This window comes from Theropithecus gelada, chromosome 7b (assembly GCF_003255815.1).
Source record: "Theropithecus gelada isolate Dixy chromosome 7b, Tgel_1.0, whole genome shotgun sequence".
NCBI classification, from domain to species: domain Eukaryota; kingdom Metazoa; phylum Chordata; class Mammalia; order Primates; family Cercopithecidae; genus Theropithecus; species Theropithecus gelada.
Window position 1 is genome coordinate 47858796 of NC_037675.1, and position 24391 is coordinate 47883186.

The 24391-nt window shown below is 36.7% G+C and overlaps 1 long non-coding RNA gene across 1 annotated transcript in view; it reads left to right on the forward strand.

Moving 5' to 3' along the window:
* Nucleotides 1-11509, forward strand: part of LOC112628867 — a 29169-nt gene extending 17660 nt beyond the window's left edge. The window contains exon 3 of the long non-coding RNA XR_003120490.1: nucleotides 10934-11509. This is a non-coding gene — a long non-coding RNA (uncharacterized LOC112628867). The remainder of the gene's footprint in view (nucleotides 1-10933) is intronic.
* The last annotated feature ends 12882 nt before the right edge of the window (nucleotides 11510-24391 follow it).

A 24391-nucleotide genomic window follows, 5' to 3' on the forward strand; every position in this document is an offset into this window, starting at 1 on the left:
GGTGGCTTTAAAACAATGCCTCATTAGCTGCATTTATGTACACATATCTCTTTTACTCAGAACCCATCTGACAATTCTAACACAAATGGCTAGAATGCTATTGAGTAGTCGTTTTTTATTTCATGATAAAGAATTGTAATTATGCTCATTCATTCTTGATTATAACAAGTCAGAACATTTGTGTTGTTTCAATTGTTTTATTATTATTCTGTCTTGTGAAAATTTTTATATTTCTTTCATAGATGAGATAATAGAGATAGAGAAGTCAAATACCTTGCCCAAATAGCTCTGACAAGTAAATGGAGAATAAGGATAAATGCGTGAATATAAGTGCATATGATTTTTGCAAAAAATGAGAACATACCCCACAATTTGTTCCATAAATTGCTATTTTACCAAATATGTTAGATAGTTATTCCTCCGTGTAAGCATACATATTTCTTCCTCAATCTTGTTAACTATTTCATATGAATAACTGTTCAGTATTTCATAGCATTGAAACACTGGAATTTGTTTAATCATTTCTCTACTTATGGCTTATTTATTTCCAGTTTTTTATTCCTAGAAATGTAGCAAGATATCAAGTGATGGCTTATTTATTTGCAGTTTTTCATTCATGGAAATGTAGCATGATATCAAGTGAGACTTTTCTCATGCCTGGATACAAATCTGAGGACAACAGAGCTAAGTAAGTCACAATCTATGGAAAACTGCAGAAATCTGGGACTAGTCTTCCTCTTAAAATGATTTCCTCCTAAAATGATTTAGAGGTGGCCCAATCTTTCCTTAGAATGAGTACTAAATAGGAGGAGAAAGAAAGAATATTGTAATGTGAGTTGTCAGCCTGCCAGAGAATACTGAAACTTTTCCTTCATAAATTGGGAGTATGCTTGTATGCTTCTGCTTACCCATGGTTTCTGTGATTTCACACCTTCCATTTCGCCCCCTCTCTTTGGTGTCTTTGAATCAGCATTAGTTTACTTGCTGTTAGATCTCTATGTCAACATTCAATCCAAGTTGAGTAAGAAAAGTCCAACATTTGATCCACGCTGAGGGAAAAAAAGGTCCAAAAGTCCAGATTGATTCTCTGAATTTGAAGATGCCTGAGGAAGGGAAAATCAGCATCCCATTCACAGCTATACATCTGCAAACGTTCAGGTCCTCAAGCCCACTCCTTGCCGGTATCCCTCTTCTTTATAAACCGGGATGGTAAAAAGAGTTTGCCCTGACAAACATACTTGTCAACAGTGGTTGATTTAAAGATTCCAATGGCCATCCAGGATAAGAAAGAAAGTAACCAATAAGGAGGGATGAGTAAATGCCAATAAAATACAAATATTTTATCAATATTTTGTCTTTTTCAATAGTTTACCCTGCTACATTACCAGAAAAGAGGACTGTAAAGGGGACTTAAAGAGTAGTTCATTCCCCTCCACCATCTGAGTACCTCAAGCCATACTTTAACCTGTTCTGAGAGAGGGAAGGACATAGTCTTATAATTGGATTTGAGATACTGACATTCAGTGTGATAATATAACCCCTCATTCAGATCATCTTTCTCACTGAGAGCAACTACAAACTCCAGATAAAACAAGACAAAAACAGCTACCTAAGTGTTCAGTGATTCAGTGGAGTCAAACTTAGAAAAATGACAAAAAACAAGTTGTCAGTTTCCCATTTTCTTGTAGTTTTTCCCTGCAGGCTGACCACGGATGCAGAGCAGCTCATCACAGACAACTAATTTTGCGAAAAACCTCACTTACTTTCTGGATATAGAAAAAAGGAAAAGGATTCGGGACAGCCATGGCCAGCTGTCAGAAAGTGAGGGGAATTCTCGCAGGGGAGAAAAAATGGAGGATGAGATCCCATGATTCTGGGTATGCACACAATCTCCGATTGATCCATAAACCACGTCAGTGGGGATGAACTCAAATCACTTCAGCAAAGGCTTAAGTAATAGGATGGAGATTTGAACAAGCATCCACAGAAGATGAGACTGAGCTAACAGAATAACTTGAAAAGATGAATTATTAGCTAAAACAAAAGCATCAACATAGAGGAATATAAAAGATCCTGGATTGAACACAACATACTATCCACAGTGCCATAGTCCAAAATTATCAACATTAAAACAAAATGAAAGTATATGTCATGACAAAGATTTGGAAACAAGTGTTTATAGCCCTTTCATTTACAATAACAAAAAATTGGAGATAACCCAAATATCTATCAACATGTGAACATAAAATCAAAGAATATTCAATAGAATGCTGAAAAAGTCTGACTGTGCCAAGTGTTGGTAAAGATGTAGAGCAACTGGAACTCTTGTATACTGCTGGTGGGAATGTAAAAGAGCCCAGTACTTTGGAAAACAGCTTGGCAATTTTATGAAAATTTAAACATATGCTTATTATATGTTTATATGAAACCCAGGCATTCCACTACTAGGAATTTATCCAAGAGAGATGAAGTTATACATCTCCATCAATATTTGTAGATAAATGTTTACAGCTACATTATTTGTAAAAGCTCAGAACTGGAAATAACCCAAACATCGATCCACAAATAAATGTATCAAAATGTTTTCCATAGAATGAAATACTACTTGGCAATAAAAAATGAATTATCAACACGTGTAACAACATGGATGAATCACAAAATAATTATGTTAAATGAAATAAGTCAGATACAGAAAGCACACATGATATATGATTGCACTTACAAGAATTTCTAGAAAATGCAATCTGACCTATGTAGATCAGTAATTGGCTGGGGATGGGAGTGATGGGAAGATCAGTTTGATTGCAAAGAAAAACGTGGAAAATTTGGGGGAATGAAAGAAGTGTACACTGCCTTGATTGCAGTTATTTCACAAGTGTATCACATATTCCAAAACTTACCCAATTATGTGCTTGATGTATATAGTTCATTGTACATAAAATATAGTTCAATCAAGTAATATAAAAATGTAGATTTGAGATAAAATTTAAACTGTAACTGGAAAGTTCTGGACATGTCCTGGTTGTAATGAAAGGGACTGCTACTCAGCTGGCAAAAGAAATTCAGTGCAGTGTGATTAGAAGTAGTAGAGAAAAATAATACTGTTTGATGGTTGTAGCCCACAAATTTCAAACTGCTACATGCCCTAGATATCCAAATACTTCATTCATGACCTTTACTCATTTTGTATCTTGATAAATACTGCCAAATAGCCCTTCCAAACAGTTAAACTAATTTTAATGTCTGACAAGAAATGCTTGTGACTGCTCATTTCCCCCTCTGCATCATCATTAATACTAAATAGCTACAATCTCTTTATGGAGTGAGATGATCAATGAAAACCTTAAAATAAAATGCAAGGCAGGAGCCAAAAGGACTAGAGAAATCCAAAACTTGAAAGGTCCTAAGAGAGGGAGGAAAAGTAGGGGAGAGACGCTTTCCAAAGAGTCAGTGTGAATAATGTCAAATGCTGTAGAAAAGTCAAAGTTTCTATTTTATTTAAGAACACGTAAGCTGTCAATGGTTTAGTTGAAAGCAATTTCAGGTTATCATGGTGAGAACAGAAAGTGATTATCATTGTTGAGGGGTAAATGAGGTGAATGAGAGAAAACATAATCAGTTTTACTGTTTTTTGTTTCTGGAGGATTTTTTTTAAAATTTACTGTGAAGGGAGAAGATAGTCATTACAGCATAAATGCTATTTTTTTGTTTATTTAAATTTTTGGAAGTGGTTTTCCTTTGCATATGACAGATACTTGAGTATGTTACAACATTCACTGGAAACTTAATGGCAAGGTCATTTTCGTGAGAGGCAATAAGAGAAATTTGATATAATGAGATTCCAAGTGAATGAGATTCAATATGATTATATGTATAATGTTAGGATAAATGCTGTTGCTATTTTAGTATTTGAGAGGAAGGCAAGCATTTATGTAAGTACAATAAATTCTGTAAATCTGGAATTCTGGTGCTCCTTATGAATGGATCTTTTCTCTGAGAATTATCAGGCTATTGTAGGTGCTCAGTATTGTGAGGTTGAAAAAAATGATTCTTGAGAATGGGAGAAAGAAACAATTTGGCTTGGCAAGTATGAAAATTCAGCTCAGCACTGCTAGGGGTTTCAATAATCAGATAGGATATCCCTAGTCCAGGTATCTGGAAATAACCACAGGGTTTATCTAATTCCTTCTAAAGATACAGTAGGATTTATTATCTTTTAATCTGCCCTAAGGAATACAAAACATTTAAATGTAATGACATGGCAAATGTATGGCATCTATACTCATAAGTACAAACAAAATATACTTTATTTTATTTCCTATGATGGAACTAAACTTTTCCTTCACATATTCCATTTTAATTACTAGGACAAATAAGAGAAAAATATTTTAAATTTGTCAATTACTGGTATCAGAGTCTTGAGTGTAAATAATCTAATTTAAATGGCTCTTTATTTTAGATAATTGTTAGTCATGTTCTTTTTTACATCCTTGCCCTTCAGCTTTCCTTCACTTCTTCACTCCTTTCCAAAAATTTGTCTGAGTATATAGGTGATTTTTATGGCAGTCACAGATGTTGTTCAATCATCAAATTGATAATACCCGGGGTGTGAACAGACTCAGTTGCCTTTTTGAATCACTGTACTGGCACACAACTATGCAGTCTTGGTCCTTTTGGTCCTTTTCTTCAGTTAAAAAGTATCTACATATCACTGAAACCCAGTTGCTATCATTTCATCTTCTTTGCAGCACTGACAAGGCACACGTGAATTTTTGGACACAATCTAGATAACTCACTACTCATGGGAGTCTCTCTTGGGTTAATCTAACTGGGACCTTCCTTCTGCTAAAGTAGTGCTATCCTCCTCCCTCAGTAATGAGTGGGACACCCATGTGGATGCAACCTCCTCTTAGCATCCTGCAGTCTCCCTCAGGCAAGGCCAGAGGAAGCAGGCTACTAGTCCACTGTTCTTGGAATCCTCCATGCACATTTTGATATTTTCTAGTTGTGATTGGCACCAGGGCAAGACAATAGGTAGAGGTAGATGAGGATGTCTACAACAGGTAAAGATAGATGAGGATGTCAAATAAATAAATTAATTTAAGATCCAAAATACTGCTCCCCTTATTTTTATTTTCTATAAATTTACTTTAATCCTAAATTTTACATAATAAAACATAAAGACTACATGAGGTATTAGAAAAATGAATTTTCAATTCTTTCTCAGTAAGTAGCAGGTAACAATATTTAGTCCAGTAGAGATATTTAGAAACTAGTGTCTTTCGCGGTTCACTCCAGATTCCTCTTCTTCCACTTTTGTTATTCCTATCCTTTGTCTCACAGGTTTTGGCCCAGTACTCACATTTGTCAACATAATTTTATTCCCAGCCTGTACTTTTAATCAGAACCTTAGTACTGTTTTGTTAAGTAGACTGTCCCATCCAGCATAATATTCAAAATACTATCTGCTTTCACTGATAGCGCAAGAACAGCTATAAAACCTTTCAGCTCTCCTCTCTTGGTCTTTCTCTCTAATTTGTGAACTTCACTTTCATAATCAAATACATCTTCTTCAAATACAAATATTCTGTTTTTTTTAATGGTGACTTTAATTGATCCTAGGCTGGAGATAGTTTTTGTTTGGATTCAGACTCACAGTAAATTCTCCTATTAGTTAAATATTGAAGGAATTGATGCTGCTGTACATTATCTCTCAATCATGATTTCAGCCAGGTAAGGCATGTTACCATCTAACCATTTCACTCTGCCATGGATGTTTGTCCCATATTTGCCTAATCAGCATCCACCCCTGCTTTCTATATCTGTGAGTCATAGTTTAGGACACAACTCCAAGTACAGCCTCTGAGAGAAGCCCTGTTTCCACCACATGACACCTAGAGCATAAACATGGGAGCTGGGATGCTGAATCTGGCCTGAGTGGAGGCAAGAATAATGGAGCAAAAATGCACTCATAGTGGCTGGCCTAAGCAATGTGGTATCCACCAATCACGCTCAATGCTAGCAGCTGTGGATTACTGCCAAATCATGGATTTTAGTTTTCAATTTTCTGTATTTAAATTTTATTCTAAAAAATAACATTGTTCTCTTACACAAAATTCTTTCCATATATTCATATTTGCTCCTCATTCGTTTTAATTTTTTTAGATATTTAGGTTGTTTTTATTGCTTCTTTTTTTTTTTAAAATTATACTTTAAGTTCTGGGGTACATGTGCAGAACGTGGAGTTTTGTTACATAGGTGTATACGTGCTAAGGTGGTTTGCTGCACCCATCAACCCATAACCTACATTAGGTATTTCTCCTAATGTTATCCCTCCCCAGCCCCCCCCCCCCCAACAGGCCCCGGTATGTGATGTTTCCCTCCCAGTGGCCATGTGTTCTCATTGATCAACTCCTACTTATGAGTGAGAAACATGCAGGGTTTGGTTTTCTGTTCTTGTGATAACTTGTGAGAAATATGGAATATGGTTTATAGCTTCATCCATATCCCTGCAAAGGTCATGAACTCATTATTTTTTATGGCTACATAGTATTCTATGATGTATATGTGCCACATTTTCTTTATCCAGTCTATTATTGATGGACATTTGGGTTGGTTCCAAGTCTTTACTATTGTGAATAGTGCCGCAATACACATACGTGTGCATGTGTCTTTATAGTAGAATGATTTATAATCCTTTGGGTATATACCCAGTAATGGGATTGCTGGATCAAATGGTATTTCCAGTTCTAGATCCTTCATGAATCACCACACTATCTTCCACAATGGTTGAACTAATTTACATTCCCACCAACAGTGTAAAAGCATTCCTATTTCTCCACATCATTTCCAGTATCTATTGTTTCCTGACTTTTGAATGATGGCCATTCTAACTGGCATGAGATTGTATCTCATTGTGGTTTCGATTTGCATTTCTCTAATGACCAGTGACCATAGGCATTTTTTCATATGTCTATTGACTGCATAAACGTCTACTTTTGAGAAGTGTCTGTTCATATCCTTTGCCCATTTTTTTTTATTATACTTTAAGTTCCAGGGTACATGTGCAGAACGTGCAGGTTTGTTACATATATATACATGCGCCATGTTGGTGTGCTGCACCCATTAACTTGTCATTTACATTAGGTATATCTCCTAATGCTATCCCTCCTCCCCCCACCCCATGACAGGCCCTGGTGTGTGATGTTCCCCTTCCTGTACATTTATTGCTGCACTATTCACAATAGCAAAGACTTGGAACCAACCCAAATGGCCATCCACGACAGACTGGATTAAGAAAATGTGGCACATATACACCATGGAATACCGTGCAGCCATCCCATAAAAAGGGGATGAGCTCATGTCCTTTGTAGAGACATGGATGCAGCTAGAAACCATCATTCTCAGCAAACTATCACAAGAACAGAAAACCTTTGCCCAATTTTTGATGTTTTTTTTTTCTTATAAATTTGTTTAAGTTCTTTGTAGATTCTGGATATTAACCCTTTGTCAGATGATAGATTGCAAACATTTTCTCCCATTCTGTAGGTTGCCTATTCACTCTGATGATAGTTTCTTTTGCTATGCCGAAGTTCTTTAGCTTAATTAGAGCCCATTTGTCAACTTTAGCTTTTGTTGCCATGCTTTTGGTGCTTTAGAAATGAAGTCTTTGCCCATGCCTATGAACTGAATGGGATTGCCCAGGTTTTCTTCCAGAATTTTTATGGTCCTAGGTCTTACATTTAAGTCTTTGATCGATTTTGAGTTGATTTTTGTATAAGGTGTAAGGAAGGTGTCCAGTTTCAGTTTTCTGCATACGGCTAGCCAGTTTTCCCAACAACATTTATTAAATAGGGAATCTTTTCCCCATTGCTTTTTTGTGTCAGGTTAGTCAAAGATCAGATGGTTGTAGATGTGTGGTGCTATTTCTGAGGCCTCTGTTCTGTTTCATTGGTCTATATATCTGTTTTGGTACCAGTACCATGCTGTTTTGTTTCTGTAGCCTTGTAGTACAGTTTGAAGTCAGGTAGCATGATGCCTCCGGCTTTGTTCTTCTTGCCCAGGATTGTCTTGGCTATGTGGGCTCTTTTTTGGTTCCATATGAAGTTTAAAGTAGTTTTTTCCAATTCTGTGAAGGAAATCATTGGTAGCTTGATGGGGATCGTACTGAATCTACAAATTACTTTGAGCAGTATGGCCATTGTCAACATATCGATTCTTCCTATCCATGAGCATGGAATATTTTTCCGTTTGTTTGTTTCCTCTCTTATTTTGTTGAGCAGTGGTTTGTAGTTCTCCTTGTAGAGGTCCTTCACATCCCTTGTAAGTTGTATTCCTAGGTATTTTATTCTCTTAGTAGCCATTTTGAATGGGAGTTCACTCATGATTTGGCTCTCTGTTTGTCTGTTATTGGTGTATAGGAATGCTTGTAATTTTTGTACATTTATTTTGTATCCTGAGACTTTGCTGAAGTTGCTTACCAGCTTAAGGAGATTTGGGGCTGAAACAATGCTGTTTTCTAAATACACAATCATGTCATCAGCAAAGAGAGACAATTTGACTTACTCTCTTCCTATTTGAATATCTTTTATTGATTTCTCTTGCCTGATTGCCCTGGCCAGAACTTCCAATACGATGTTGAATAGGAGTGCTGAGACAGGGCACTCTTGTCTTGTGCTGGTTTTCCAAGGAAATGCTTCCAGCTTTTGCCCATTCTGTATGATATTGGCTGTGGGTTTGTCATAAATAGCTCTTATTATTTTAAGATACATTCTGTCAATACCTAGTTTATTGAGAGTTGTTAGCATGAAGGGGGTGTTGAATTTTGTCAAAGGCCTTTTCTGCATCTATTGAGATAATCATGTGGTTTTTGTGATTGGTTCTGTTTATGTGATGGATTACGTTTATTGATTGCATATGTTGAACCAGCCTTGCGTCCCATTTTGTTGGAGTGTAAACTTAGGGGTGAACTTCCTCATTCTCTTTCTTAAATAAAGTCAGTTCCTTGGGGTGAGTTGCAGTGCATTCTGTTCCTGTATTCTTTCCCTGAGGAAAAATTCTGATTTATTGCTTCAGAGTTATGATCAAGACAACAAAGTTATGATCCAGATCCTCTTGGAGTTAAATACCTGTTTTATGAGCAGAGTTTTGAGCATAAGTGGTATCCTCTTGTCTTCCCAGCTTGTCTCTCCTCTGTGGAATTTCCATATTATGAGAGAGTTGGGTCAATGGCTATTGCGGTATTAGTGTTCTTGGTCTGTGGTGCCTGAATTAGAGCCTCTGCTTTAAGGATGGGTGCCAGATCAAAGACTGTAGTCTGAGATATCTTGGCTAAACTAATCTGGAATTTAGCCTCTGCAAAACAGAGCTCAAAGAGATGAAAAATGATGGCAATCTACTTTTTCTGGTGAGATATAGTAGCCTTTGATGGGGAGCTGGGACAAAAAGAATTCTTGTCTTCTTGTCCACACCTGCCTGGTGGAAAGTCTGTCATGCTGAGGTGGAGGGGTGGGGGCAGAAGGATGAGGCTGTAACTCAAGTCTGACAGGCTAGCTTTTCTTACAGAGATTTACTAAATATCCATGACTAAATGTTTCTTGGTTTGCTCTATTCCCTTGTGGCAATTTTCAGAGACTTTGAATGTTTCTTTGTGTTTTTTAAGTAATTTTCACCACTTAATGGTTTTGCACTAGGAATAGGTTAAATTATTATTTATGATGTATATTAAATTTCTATTTCTAGACTAACAGTGTCATTGAAAGCCTGTTTTATTTTTTCGTACACATAACAAATCTATTTATCTGTGGAAGGCCGGATTATATGAAGAAAATAGTTTCTGGTATTATTTCCAAAACATATATACTTCTTTTTATGATTTAGATTTTTTTATTTTTTAATGTAACAGCCCTATTGTGTGAAAGGCTTTTAGAGGTATGTTGAATTATGTTTTACATATCATAACATGCTAATTCTGAAGAACAGAATTTTTGGCAGTAAATTACCAAAAGAATATAGCTCAGAAATTTCTAGGATAAATGTCCATCGCTCTATCTCTTTTTGTGTAAAACGGATATAATCGTTCAGTGTTGTTTTGAGGATTAAATTAATATATGCAAAATAGATAAAAAGAGTACCTGGCACATGGTACGCACCCAGTAAATGTTGACAATTGTTGCTGTGATTATTGTAGTTGTTATTCTCATGAATGAAGATGGCTCGGTGGTGAAACATAGGTTTAACAATAAAACATTTTTGTCAGAATAGATTTTGATTTAAAAATATAAGGAAAGTTTCATTTTCTTTTTACTTTAAACATTAGTAAGTTTTCTGAGAGGATAGAGATATAAAATTAGCATTGGCTCATATTCAATCTTTCACAAAGAACAGGTTTTGATACACTCATCCTCTGATTTAAAAGCTCACTTAAATTCAAAGGAATGTAGTAATTTCTTTGATTCCAGTTCACATCATGAAGCCATCTTTTGAGAAATGCTATTGCTTAGCTTTGGAGCTGAATAGAGATTCTTTTTGAATTCCACTTCATCCATGTTTCTAATCTGTTTTCTATACTGATCTCTTTGAGATTAAACAATCTTAAATCAAAGCTTTATTTGTTTGAGCTATAGAATGTGCTGCAATTATTTAAAAATCACAGGCTTCTTCTGTACTCAGCAGCTGGTACAGATTTTCAGAAAAAGAACTGAGTACAAAGGGACAACACAAACATCAAATATGATAATAAATTTGACTTATTCACTACCCTGAGATTAAATTTCTAACAACTTAACTTATATCAAGTATAATATTTGTATTTTTTCCAAAAAATTATTCCAATACAAGCTCAACAATACTGGTTGAAATTATGAGTACTGTAATATTGAAATTATTATTTGCATATGTGAAACTAACATAAACCTTTGTCATTTTTCATCAGGTAGTTCAAAAGGATGTTGGAAAAGAAGACTTCCACTCTAATAGGAGGTAAAAATGATCATCTATTTACCACATTCTGATTTCTTTTAATTGCTTCACAATCCACTATAAAGATTTGCTCTGACCCTAATATTTTAAATTTTCTACTTTTTTTCTACTTTTCTCTCACATAAATTAGATGTTTCATTCTTTTTCCTACTTATTATTTCATTCACACAATTCTGTGTTGAGCACACAAAGGTGGAAGTATACAGCCTTGTTCTCTGTTTTTAATGCTCTGTATCTTTTTGTTTCCTTTTCTGTGGAATCAGTTTTTCATTATCCTTATAAGGAGATGCCATTTTTTTTTCAATTCTTCCTTAAAAATATAACTTCTTTAGCAAGTCATTTCTGTTCCTTATAGAATAGTGAATGGGACTGTTCTTAGTGTATTGACTGGTCCCTTTACATCAGCATTATAACTTTTAGGTATTAGGTTTACTTTCATGTGATTGTTATTTCATATATCATTGTGAACATATTTTTTTCCAAAAATAAAATACATATTGACCTAAAAGAAATTTCATCTAAAAGAAAACCTGCCTAATGTGCTACATTTTGATATTTCAGAGGAATTACTTTTAGTCTAATTATTATAATTTATTATAATCTCATAATCTTTTTATATGGTGGCCTATGCACTAGTTTGTGAACTGATTGCAACTGGTGTGGGAGGTAAGGCGCTCACAAAAATATGTAAAATATGTGGGTTTTTTTTTTTTTTTTTGTAGAAAGGCATTTTCTATGAAAGGTACAGTGTGCTTATTTCCATTCTAGAATAAGCTCTCTATCGCCTAAAAGACTGGTAACCGTCTGTAGACTGGCACTGGTTCACAGACCTCATTTTGAGGTCTATAGCATTGCTATAGAGAATTTTAATCCTCCCTTTAAACCCATGTACCTGAGAAAAATCTTTATGTTGCCTGTTCCTGTAGAAAAATATTATAAATTTACTTTCTGTGGATATTTTTTTGGCATTCTTAAAATTATAAAATATATTGATTTTGTCAACTACAAATGTACTGATTATAAAATTGTTCTTTTCTTTCATAGAAATAAACATGGCTTTATGGTTGAGAAATTTTATCTTCAGGGTACAGCCTAGAAAATAGAAATATGCTAACTTTTCCAAGAGGATATCAAACAGATAATTGGTTAAAAAGTGTTAGAAGGCCTGGTGTAGCAAAAGGGAGAGTTGTTGGCAGAACAGAGAGAATAAGTGTGTTTTCCAAAATACTACAAATGCCACTGGACTAGAATCCAGGAACCAGTGCCTACTGCTGGTCTGCAGTAGGGCAGCTGCTCAGGGGCTGAAACTGCTAAAAATGGATACCAGAGCTATGTTGGTGCTTGCTTACCAAGCAAACCCTAAGGAAGTTTAGCCCCTGATGGGACTGCTGGAATTCTCAGTCACCTAATCTCATCTGAGCTATAGCAACATCAGCAATTTCCAGCACCTACCAGCAATTGCCACTGCTGTCTATACTAAAAGCTTCTCAGTTCTAACAGCCTTCAAATTACCTTCCAGAGGCAAAGAGGGAGCATGGTGAAAACAACAGCAAGAGAGAGGAGACAGGAGCCACATACTTTTAAACAAGCAGATCTCACTATCACAAGGACACTATCTTACCAACAGGACGATACTAAACCATTCATGAGAAACCACGCCCCATAATCCAATCACCTCCCGCTAGGTCCCACCTCCAACACTGGGGATTAGAGTTCAACATGAGATTTGGGTGGGGACACAGACCCAAACCTTATCACAGGCCAAGGTCAAGGCTTGGTTTAGAAGAAGGCTCACCGCAACCTCCGCCTCCCAGGCTCAAGCACTTCTCCTGCCTCAGTCTTCTGAGTAGCTTGGATTGCAGGCTCACCCCCACTACCACTAGGCAAATTTTTGTATTTTTAGTAGAGCCTGGGTTTCGCCTTGTTGGCCAAACTAGTCTCAAACTCCTGACCTCAAATGATCCACCAACCTCGGCCTCCCAAAATGCTGGAATTACAGGGGTGAGCCACCATGCCTGGCTCGAGTTTTTTAATATATTAAAATATAGACTAGAAACCAAAGTTTTCTCAAATAAAATTAAGAAAGATGTATAGCAAGAAGAGCAAAAGGAAGTACAAACTTTGAAATCATAGTTTTGAATGTTTATTTCAACATTTGTTCTGTTAACTTTGAAAAGCTGTTTTCTTCCCTAAGGGTCCTCACCTATGGAAATGAAAGTGCCATTTTATCAGGATTATGGTGAGAATTGTCTGAGATACTGAACACAAATCATGAAATTATCTTTGACAGGAGTTTGTAATATAAATTTTTTGAAAGTGCTGAATTTCAAATTAATAATAAACAGCAATATATACAGTGAAAGGGTAAAAACTCATTTTGACATACTTAGTAAGAATAGATTAGATAAAACAGTATGATATATAGCTAAATATATGGCCTAATATAAAAAGATATTATTGTCATAAGCCATTATATTTATATGTGTGTATAAGTGGCTGCTAATGACAAAATTTATACACACACACACACATATCCTCAATAGCCACGTGTGTTAAGTGACTAGTGTTTTGGACAGTGCAAGTATAGTTTCCAAGTTTGACGTGGAATCCTAATTTTGTTCACTTTTCTTGTTCTGTGTTCTTGGACAGTTATTTAGCACATGTGCTTTAGTTTGCTCACTGGGAAGAAGACGACGAGGAAGAAGGGGAGGAAACTGTTTCATAATTTATCATGAGAGCTAAATGAATTATGACATTTAAGGAACTTAGAACAGCACCTAGCATATGTTAAGCACTATGTAAGATTTTTCCATTAATTGCAACGTAGTTTTCTGTAAGGAGGTGATACATACCTGTGTTTAAGAGGATCAGTTTAATTCCTGTGGGGAAAATTTGGGAGCATGTTACAATATTTGTGGTTGACGCATGATGGCATGAAATATAATAAAAGCCACAGGGATGAAGATAAATGGGACATATTTGAGAACTATTTATGACATGCAGTTACAAAACTTGTTGATTGATTATACATAGCTAACAAGGGAGAGATGAGACAAGGTTGAAACCTAGGTTTTTGACTTGAGCAAAATGTAGAAAGATAAAGGACAGAAAGGGCAGGATAAATAAAAATATACTTAATTTAGCTTTGATAAACTCTTTGAGATTTCTGTGGGTTGTTAAGTGGAGATGTCTTAGAGATATATTTGGAAATTTCTAGCATAGGTAATTGATAGGTAATTGAAGCCTTGAGAGTAAATGAGATGACACTGGAATGGTAAAATAAAAAACTTAGAGGAACCAAGAACCTTATAAAATAATAGTATAAACATCTCTATGCTGTACAGGCTACAAACCATCTTTATCTCTAACTCTTATAGCCACCATGTAAATAAAATACACTTTTAATTGTTCAAATTAGATAAATGGGATTTGGAGGTTAAGCTTTTTGCTAGTGGCTGCTCAAGAATTTCTGCAGGGGAGTGAACTACAAGTACTCTGGTTAGAAGGTAAACACTGAAGCTGGAGTAAAAGTGTATTTTACATAATGTGAAAAGTATCAAACAAATGGAAGGTATTAGAGATTGTACAAGATGTAATAAGATAACCCCACTCCCACCTCCCTTAGCATCGCTATCAGCTGTTTTGCAAGATCTTCATATGAATAAGTTATGAACTGAGGGGTTATGTGTTGAAAACAAAAACAGTATGATTCACAAGAGATAACTTATTTCAATAGGCCTTGTCATTCATGCTTCAAGCAACGTTTTAAAATTTTCAAGAGGATTAAAATAGTGATGCCATGAATTACTCATTTTAATTATCTAGAGGCATCTGAGATAAACTTCATAATTCAATTATGAATTATAAAAAATGCTTACCTATTTATACTCAGTTAAATAAAAAGAAACTGAGGCCCAAATGGAACACATAAAACAGTTGTTAAGAATATGTTTACCTTTATTTTAAGCAAGCTTCAAATGTAAAATTCACTTTATATCTTATAAGGATTATAGGGAAACACAAAAGGGTCTCTGAATTATGACTGGTCACTAACCTCTTTATAAATTTAATGAAGCTCCACTCCAGCCTGGGTGACAGAGCAAGACTCCATCTCAAAAAATAAAAAAATAAAAAAAATAAAAAAATCATGAAGCTCAACTGATAAGAACCGCTACATATTGAAATTCTTTTAGACTATGTTCCCTGGGAAACACAGTCTGAAAAACATACATGCTGAGGTAGAGGATAGAAAGCAAATACAAGGTGCTGAATTCCTAAGCTGGCGAGAGTATCACAAGAAAATGCAGCTGCCTCCTCAAGCATATATGGCTTCTTCCAGTCAGTTTATATGAAACTGTTGTTTTTTGGAACAGTCCATCACAGAGAAGGAAGGAAAGCATATCTGTCAGTTCCTTCCTATCTTCATATCTTACTCCGAGAGGCAGTAGTCTTATCCTTCAAGTACATTTGCAGTTGCTATTATCTGGTATCTTTGAACACATATTTGAGAATCCCATTTTTTTATTCCCCGTGTTGGGACAATTCATCAGGGCTCAGAAGTGGTTAAAAAAATAAAAAGCCAGTGAGTCCAGTGTGGTTAGACTTCCTACTGATGTCCTCTCACTTGGAAAGGGCTGAGTGCCAGCAGTGAGAGGAGATAAGACAATAAGGACAGTGGCCCAATGTCTCCTATGAAGAAGCTGCTAGGGCCAAGGAAGAAAACAGCTGGAGCCGATCTGGAATGGTTTATGAACAGAGTCTGATACATAAGTTAGTTTGAATAATTACAGATGTAGTAATTTAGAAGTCTTTATCTAATCCTAGATCTCTACTCCAATTTTCAAAAGTAAATGCCACATGCAAGCAAATAGCGACAGAGAGAGTAAACTCAGGGAATCAGAATCTAGTGGTAGCGCTTCATAGTTCACTGTTTGCTTTTCTCCTGCTGAGAGGAAATTCAACCAATCACTAAGTGAACAAAAGCATAATATACTTCAAAAATCTTGTTCACTTACTATGGGTAAGGTATGATATTGGACTCTGGCAAAATCAAAGATAAATAACATCAAATGGAACTCAGTAAACTTACAACCTTTTGAAAATGAAAGATATCTATTTTATCTGAGGTCTGGTTCCAAGATGGCTGAATAGGAACAGCTCCAGTCTACAGCTCCCAGCGTTAGCGACGCAGAAGACGTGTGATTTCTGCATTTCCAACTGAGGTACTGGGTTCATCTCAATGGAGCTTGTCGGATAGTGGGTGCAGCCCATGGAGTGTGAGCCGAAGCAGGGCAGGGCATTGCCTCACCCAAGAAGTGAAAGGGTTTGGGGAATTCCCTTTCCTAGCCAAGGGAAGCCGTGACAGAGGGTACCTGGAAAATCGGGACACTCCCACCTTAATACTGCACTTTCCCAACAGTCTTAGCAAACTGCACACCAGAAGATTATATCCCGTGTCTGGCTTGGAGGATCCCACACCCACAGAACCTCGCTCACTGCCAGCACAGCAGTCTGAGATCAAACTGCAAGGTGGCAGTGAGAATGGGGAAGGGGCATCTGACATTGCTGAGGCTTAAGTAGGTAAACAAAGTGGCCAGGAAGCTCAAACTGAGTGGAGCCCACCACAGCTCCAGGAGGCCTGCCTTACTCTGTAGGCTCCACCTCTGGGAGCAGGGCATAGCTGAACAAAAGGCAGCAGAAACTTAAATGTCCCTGTCTGACAGCTTTGAAGAGAGTAATGGTTCTCCCAGCACAGAGTTTGAGATCTGAGAGCGGACAGACTGCCTCCTAAAGTGGGTCCCTGACCCCCGAGTAGCCTAATTGGGAGACACCTCCCAGTAGGGGCTCACCGACACCTCATACAGCCATGTGCCCCTCTGAGATGAAGTTTCCAGAGGAAGGATCAGGCAGTGGCATTTGCTGTTCTGCAATATTTGCTGTTCTGCAACCTCTGCTGGTGATACCCAGGCAACAGGGTCTGGAGTGGACCTCCAGCAAACTCCAACAGACCTGCAGCTGAGACTCCTCACTGTTAGAAGGAAAACTAACAAACAGAAAGGACATCCACACAAAAGCCCCATCTGTATGTCACCATCATCAAAGCCCAAAGGTAGATAAAACCACAAAGATGGGGAGACACCAGAGCAGAAAAGCTGAAAATTCTAAAAATCAGAGCACCTCTTCTCCTCCAAAGGAACAAAGCTCCTCACCAGCAATGGAACAAAGCTGGATGGAGAATGACTTTGATGAGTTGAGAGAAGAAAGCTTCAGACAATCAGTAATAACAGACATCTCCGAGCTAAAGGAGGATGTTTGAACCCATCACAAAGAAGCTAAAAACCATAAAAAAAGATTAGACAAATGGCTAACTAGAATAAATAGCATAGAGAAGACCTTAAATGACCTGACGAAGCTGAAAACCATGGCACGAGAACTACGTGGCGTATGCACAAGCTTCAGTAGCCAATTCGATCAAGAGGAAGAAAGGGTATCAGTGATTGAAGATCAAATGAATGAAATGAAATGATAAGAGAAGTAAAAAGAAATAAATAAAGCCTCCCAGAAATATGGGACTATGTGAAAAGACCAAATCTACATCTGATTGGTGTACCTGAAAGTGACGGGGAGAATGGAACCAAGTTGGAAAACACTCTTCAGTGTATTATCCAGGAGAACTTCCCCAACCTAGCAAGGCAGACCAATATTCAAATTCAAGAAATACAGAGAAAACTATAAAGATACACCTCGAGAAGAGCAACTCCAAGACACATGATTGTCAGATTCACCGAAGTTGAAATGAAGGAAAAAATGTTAAGGGCAGCCAGAGAGAAAAGTCAGGTTACCCACAAAGGGAAGCCCATCAGACTAATAGTGGATCTCTTGATCCAAGCCAGAAGAGAGTGGGAGCCAATATTCTACAAGCCAGAAGAGAGTGGGAGCCAATATTCAACATTCTTAAAGACAAGAATTTTCAGCCCAGAATTTCATATCCAGTCAAACTAAGCTTCATAAGTGAAGGAGAAATAAAAACCTTTACAGACAAGCAGATGCTGAGAGATTTTATCACCACCAGGCCTGCCTTACAAGAGCTCCTGAAGGAAGCACTAAACATGGAAAGGAACAACTGATACCAGCCACTGCAAAAACATGCCAAATTGTAAAGACCACTGATGCTAGGAAGAAATTACATCAAGTAATGAGTAAAATAACCAGCTAACATCATAATGACAGGCTCAAATTCACACATAACAATATTAACCTTAAATGTAAATGGGCTAAATGCCCCAATTAAAAGACACAGACTGGCAAATTGGATAAAGAGTCAAGAACCATCAGTGTGCTGTATTCAGGAGATCCATCTGATGTGCAGACACACATAGGCTCAAAATAAAGGGATGGAGGAAGATCTACCAAGCAAATGGAAAACAAAACAAAACAAAAAAAGCAAGGGTTGCAATCTTAGTCTCTGATAAAACAGACTTTAAACCCACAAAGATCAAAAGAGACAAAGAAGGGCATTACATAATGGTAAAGGGATCGATTCAACAAGAAGAGCTAACTATCCTAAATACATATGCACCCAATGCAGGAGCCCCCAGATTCATAAAGCAAGTCCTTAGAGACTTACAAAGAGACTTAGACTCCCATACAATAATAATGGGAGACTTTAACAACCCACTGTCAACATTAGATCAATGAGACAGAAAGTTAACAAGGATACCCAGGACTTGAATTCAGCTCTGCACCAAGCGGACCTAATAGACCTCTACAGAACTCTCCACCCCAAATCAACAGAATATACATTCTTCTCAGTACCACATCATACCTATTCCAAGATTGACCACATAGTTGGAAGTAAAACACTCCTCAACAAATGTGAAAGAACAGAAATTTTAACAAACTGCCTCTCAGACCACAGTGCAATCAAACTAGAACCCAGGATTAAGAAACTCACTCAAAACCACTCAACTACATGGATATGGAACAACCTGCTCCTGAATGACTACTGGGTGCAAAACAAAATGAAGGCAGAAATAAAGATGTTCTTTGAAACCAGTGAGAACAAAGACACAACATAACAGAATCTCTGGGGCACATTTAAAGCAGTGTGTAGAGGGAAATTTATAGCACTGAATGCCCACAAGAGAAAGCTGGAAAGATCTAAAATGACACCCTAACATCACAATTAAAAGAACTAGAGAAGCAAGAGCAAATACATTCAAAAGCTAGCAGAAGGCAAGAAATAACTAAGATCAGAGCAGAACTGAAGAAGATAGAGACACAAAAAACCCTTCAAAAAATTAATGAATCCAGGAGCTGGTTTTTTTGAAAAGATCAACAAAATTGATAGACTGCCAGCAAGACTAATAAAAATGAAAAGAGAGAAGAATCAAACATCCACAGTAAAAAATGATAAAGGGGATATTACCACCCATCCCACAGAAATACAAACTACTATCAGAGAATACTCTAAACACCTCTGTGCAAATAAACTAAAAAATCTAGAAAAGTGGATAAATTCCTGGACATATACACCCTCTCAAGACTAAACTAGGAAGAAGTTGAATCCCTGAATGGACCAATAACAGCCTCTGAAATTGAGGTAATAATTAACAGCCTAACCACCAAAAAAGTCCAGCACCAGATGTATTCACAGCCAAATTCTACCAGTGGTACAAAGAGGAGCTGATATCATTCCTTCTGAAACAATTCCAATCAACAGAAAAAGAGGGAATCCTCCCTAACTCATTTTATGAGGCCAGCATCCTCCTGATACCAAAGCCTGGCAGAGACACAACAAAAAAAGAGAATTTTAGACCAATATCCCTGATGAACATCGATGCAAAAATCCTCAATAAAATGCTGGCAAACCGAATCCAGCAGCACATCCAAAAGCTTATCCACCATGATCACGTGGGATTCATCCCTGAGATGCAAGGCTGGTTTACCATACACAAATCAGTAAATGTAATCCATCATATAAACAGAACCAATGACAAAAACCACATGATTATCTCAATAGATGCAGAAAAGGCCTTCAACAAAATTCAACAGCTCTTCATGCTAAAAATTCCCAATAAATGAGGCATTGATGGGACGTATCTCAAAATAATAAGAGCTATTTATGACAAACTCACAGCCAATATCATACTGAATGGGCAAAAACTGAAGCTTTTGAAAACTGGCACAAGATAGGGATGCCCTCTCTCACCACTCCTATTCAACACAGTGTTGGAAGTTCTGGCCAAGGCAATCAGGAAGACGAAAGAAATAAAGGGTATTCAATTAGGAAAAGAGGAAGTCAAATTGTCCTTGTTTGCAGATGACATGGTTGTATATTTAGAAAACCTCCTCGTCTCAGTCCAAAATCTCCTTAAGCTGATAAGCAACTTCAGCAAAGTCTCAGGATACAAAATCAATTCGCAAAAATCACAAGCATTCTTACACACCAATAACAGACAAGGGATACAACTTACAAGGGATCTGAAGGATCTCTTCAAAGAGAACTACAAACCACTGCTCAGTGAAATAAAAGAGGACACAAACAAAGGGAAGAACATTCCATGCTCATGGATAGGAAGAATCAATATCGTGAAAATGGCCATACTGCCCAAGGTAATTTATAGATTCAATGCCGTCCCCATCAAACTACCAATGACTTTCTTCACAGAGTTGGAAAAACTACTTTAAACTTCATATGGAACCAAAAAAGAGCCCACATTTCCAAGACAATCCTAAGCCAAAAGAACAAAGTTGGAGGCATCATGCTACCCGACTTCAAACCATACTACAAGACTACAGTAACCAAAACAGCATGCTACTGGTACAAATACAGAGATACAGACCAATAGAACAGAACAGAGCCCTCAAAAATAATGCCACACATCTACAACCATCTGATCTTTGACAAACCTGACAGAAACAAGAAATGGGGAAAGGATTCCCTATTTAATAACTGGTGCTGGGAAAACTGGTTAGCCATATGTAGAAGACTAAAACTGGACTCCCCTCCTTACTCCTTATACAAAAATTAATTCCAGATGGATTAAAGACTTAAATGTTAGGCCTAAAATCATAAAACCCTCAAACAAAACCTAGGCAATACCATTCAGGCCATAGGTATGGGCAAGGGCTTCATGACTAAAACACCAAAAGCAATGGCAACAAACGCCAAAATTGACAAATGGGATCTAATTAAAGAGCTTCGGCACAGCAAAATAAACTACCATCAGAGTGAATACACAACCTACAGAATGGGAGAAAATTTTTACAGTCTACCCATCTGACAAAGGGCTAATATCCAGAATCTACAAAGAACTTAAACAAATTTACAAGAAAAAAATCAAACAACCCCATCAAAAAGTGGGCAAAGGATATGAACAGACGCTTCTCAAAAGAAGACATTCATGTAGCCAACAGACACATGAAAACATGCTCATCATCACTGGCCATCAGAGAAATGCAAATCAAAACCACAATGAGATACCATCTCACACCAGTTAGAATGGCAATCATTAAAAGTCAGGAAACAACAGGTGCTGGAGAGGATGTGGAGAAATAGGAATGCTTTTACACTGTTGGTAGGACTGTAAACTAGTTCAATCATTGTGGAAGATAGTGCAGTGATTCCTCAAGGATCTAGAACTAGAAATACCATTTGACCCAGCTATCCCATTACTGGGTATATACCTAAAGGATTATAAATCATGCTGCTATAAAGACACATGCACACATAAGTTTATTGTGGCACTATTCACAATAGCAAAGACTTGGAACCAACCCAAATGTCCATCAATGATAGACTGGATTATGAAAATGTGGCACATATACACCATGGAATACTATGCAGCCATAAAAAAAGAATGAGTTCATGTCCTTTGTAGGGACATGGATGAAGCTGGAAACCATCATTCTGAGCAAACTATCACAAGGACAGAAAACCAAACACTGCACATTCTGACTCATAGGTGGGAATTGAACAATGAGAACACTTGGACACAGGGTGGGAAACATCACACACCAGGGCCTGTTGTGTGGTTGGGGGAGAGGGGAGGGATAGCATTAGGAGATATACCTAATGTAAATGACGAGTTAATGGGTGCAGCACACCAACATGGCATATGTATACATATGTAACAAACTTGCACGTTGTGCACATGTACCCTAGAACTTAAAGTATAATTAAAAAAAGAAAAAGAAAGCCATCTAATCAACCAAGTTCCAAGAAATATTAGAAGCCAGAAAACAAAAATGTTCTACTTAGTCATGTCAAAATGGTTTATTTAGTTCTCAAAGAAGATAAAATGTCTAATATTTCTCAAAAAGGATATTTACAAATGTTCTATGTTGAAAAGTATGACAGGAATAACACAATATTACAGATTCACATGGGTTCTATGCTTGGTTTTATTATATTTTAGTTCTAGGGCTTCAGGGAATGGGTTACTCTCTCAAAGATTTGTTGCCTTTGTCTATAAAATAAAGAGATCAGAACAGACTATATCTAAAGCAAATATAACCACATATGACAAACCCGCTCCTAGTACATTGAACAGAGAAAAATGGAGAGCCTTTTCTCCAAGATCTGAAATAAGATAAGGATGCTGCTCACTTTCACTATCTTTATTCAACATAGTTCTAGAAGTTCTAGCCAGAGCAATTAAACAAGAGAAGGAAATAAAGGACACCAAAATTGGAAAGGAAGAAATCAAATTTTCCTTGTTTGCAAATGAAATTATCTTAAATTTGGGAAAATGTAAAGACTCCACCAAAAACTATTAGAAGTGACAAATTCTGTAAAGTTTTAGGATACAAAATAAACATACAAAAATCAGTAGCATTTATATATTAAAACAGCCAACAGTCTGAAAAAGAAACCAAGAATATAATCCCACTTACAATAGCTACAAATAAAACAAAATGCCTAGAAATAAACTTCATTAAAAAAATGAAAGATCTCTATAATGAACACCATGAAACACTGATGAAAGTAATTGAAAAGGAAGAGGACACAAAAAAAGGAAAGTTATTCAATGTTCATGGATTAGATGAATCAGTATTGTTAAAATTCCCACACTATCCAAAGCAATCTAATGATTCAATAGAACTCCTATCAAAATACCAATGATATTTTTCACAGAAATAGAAAACAATAATGCTAACATTTACATGGAACCACAAAAGACCCAGAATAACCAAAGCTATCTTGAGCAAAAGAACAAAACTGAAGGAATCACATTACCTGACTTCAAATTATACTATAGAGCAATAGTAACCAAGACAGCATAGGACGGGCATAAAAACAAACACATAAGACCAATGAGACAGGACAGAAAACCCAGAAATAAATCCACACGTTTACAGTCAGCTGATTTTTATCAAAAGTGCCAAGAAAATACATTGGGAAAGGATGATCTCTTCAATAAATGGTGCTGAGAAAACTGGAGATCCATATACAGAAGATTGAAATTAGACCCCTATCTCTCACCATATAAATAGTCAAATTAAAATGGATTAAAGACTTAAATTTAAGACTTGAAAATATGAAACTACTATAAGAAAACATTGGAGAAACACCCCAGGATATTGGTCTGGGCAAAGATTTCTTAAGACTGCTAAAGATTTCTTGAGTAAGATCTAGGCAACCAAAGTGAAAAAGGACAAAAAAAAAAAAAAAAAAGCTTTGCACAGCAAAGGAAACAATCAACACAATAAAGAAACAACTCACAGAATGGGAGAAAATATTTACAAACTACCCATGTGTCGACAAGGAATTAATAACCAGCATATATAAAGAGCTCGGACAACTCAATAACAATAAAAATAATGCAAATTTAAAATGAGCAAAAGATCTGAATAGACATTTCTCAAAAGAAGGCATAAAAATGACAAAGAAGCATAAAAAAAGTTCAATGTCACTAATCATCAGGCAACTGCAAATTGAAACTACATTGTGATATCATCTCACACCCTTTAAAATGGCTTTTACCAAAAAGTCAGGAAATAAAGGAGGCTGGCAAGGATACAGAGAAAAGGGAACCTTTGTACACTGTTGGCAGGAATGTAAATTAGTGCAGACACTATAAAAGACAGTATGGAAGTTGCTCAAAAAACTAAAAATAGAACTTCCATATGCTCCAGCAATCCCACTGCTGGTATACATAAAAAAAATCAATGTATTGAAGAGATATCTGCACTCCCATGTTTATTAAAGCAATATTCACAATAGCCAAAATATGGAATCAACCAAGGTGTCCATCAGTGAATGAAGGGATAAAGAAAGTGTCATGCATATGCACGATGGAATACCGTTTAGCCATAAAAAAGTAAAATCCTGTCATTTGCAACAGCATGGTTGGAACTAGAGAAGATTATGTTGACTGAAATAAGCCTGGTACAGAAAGGCAAATAT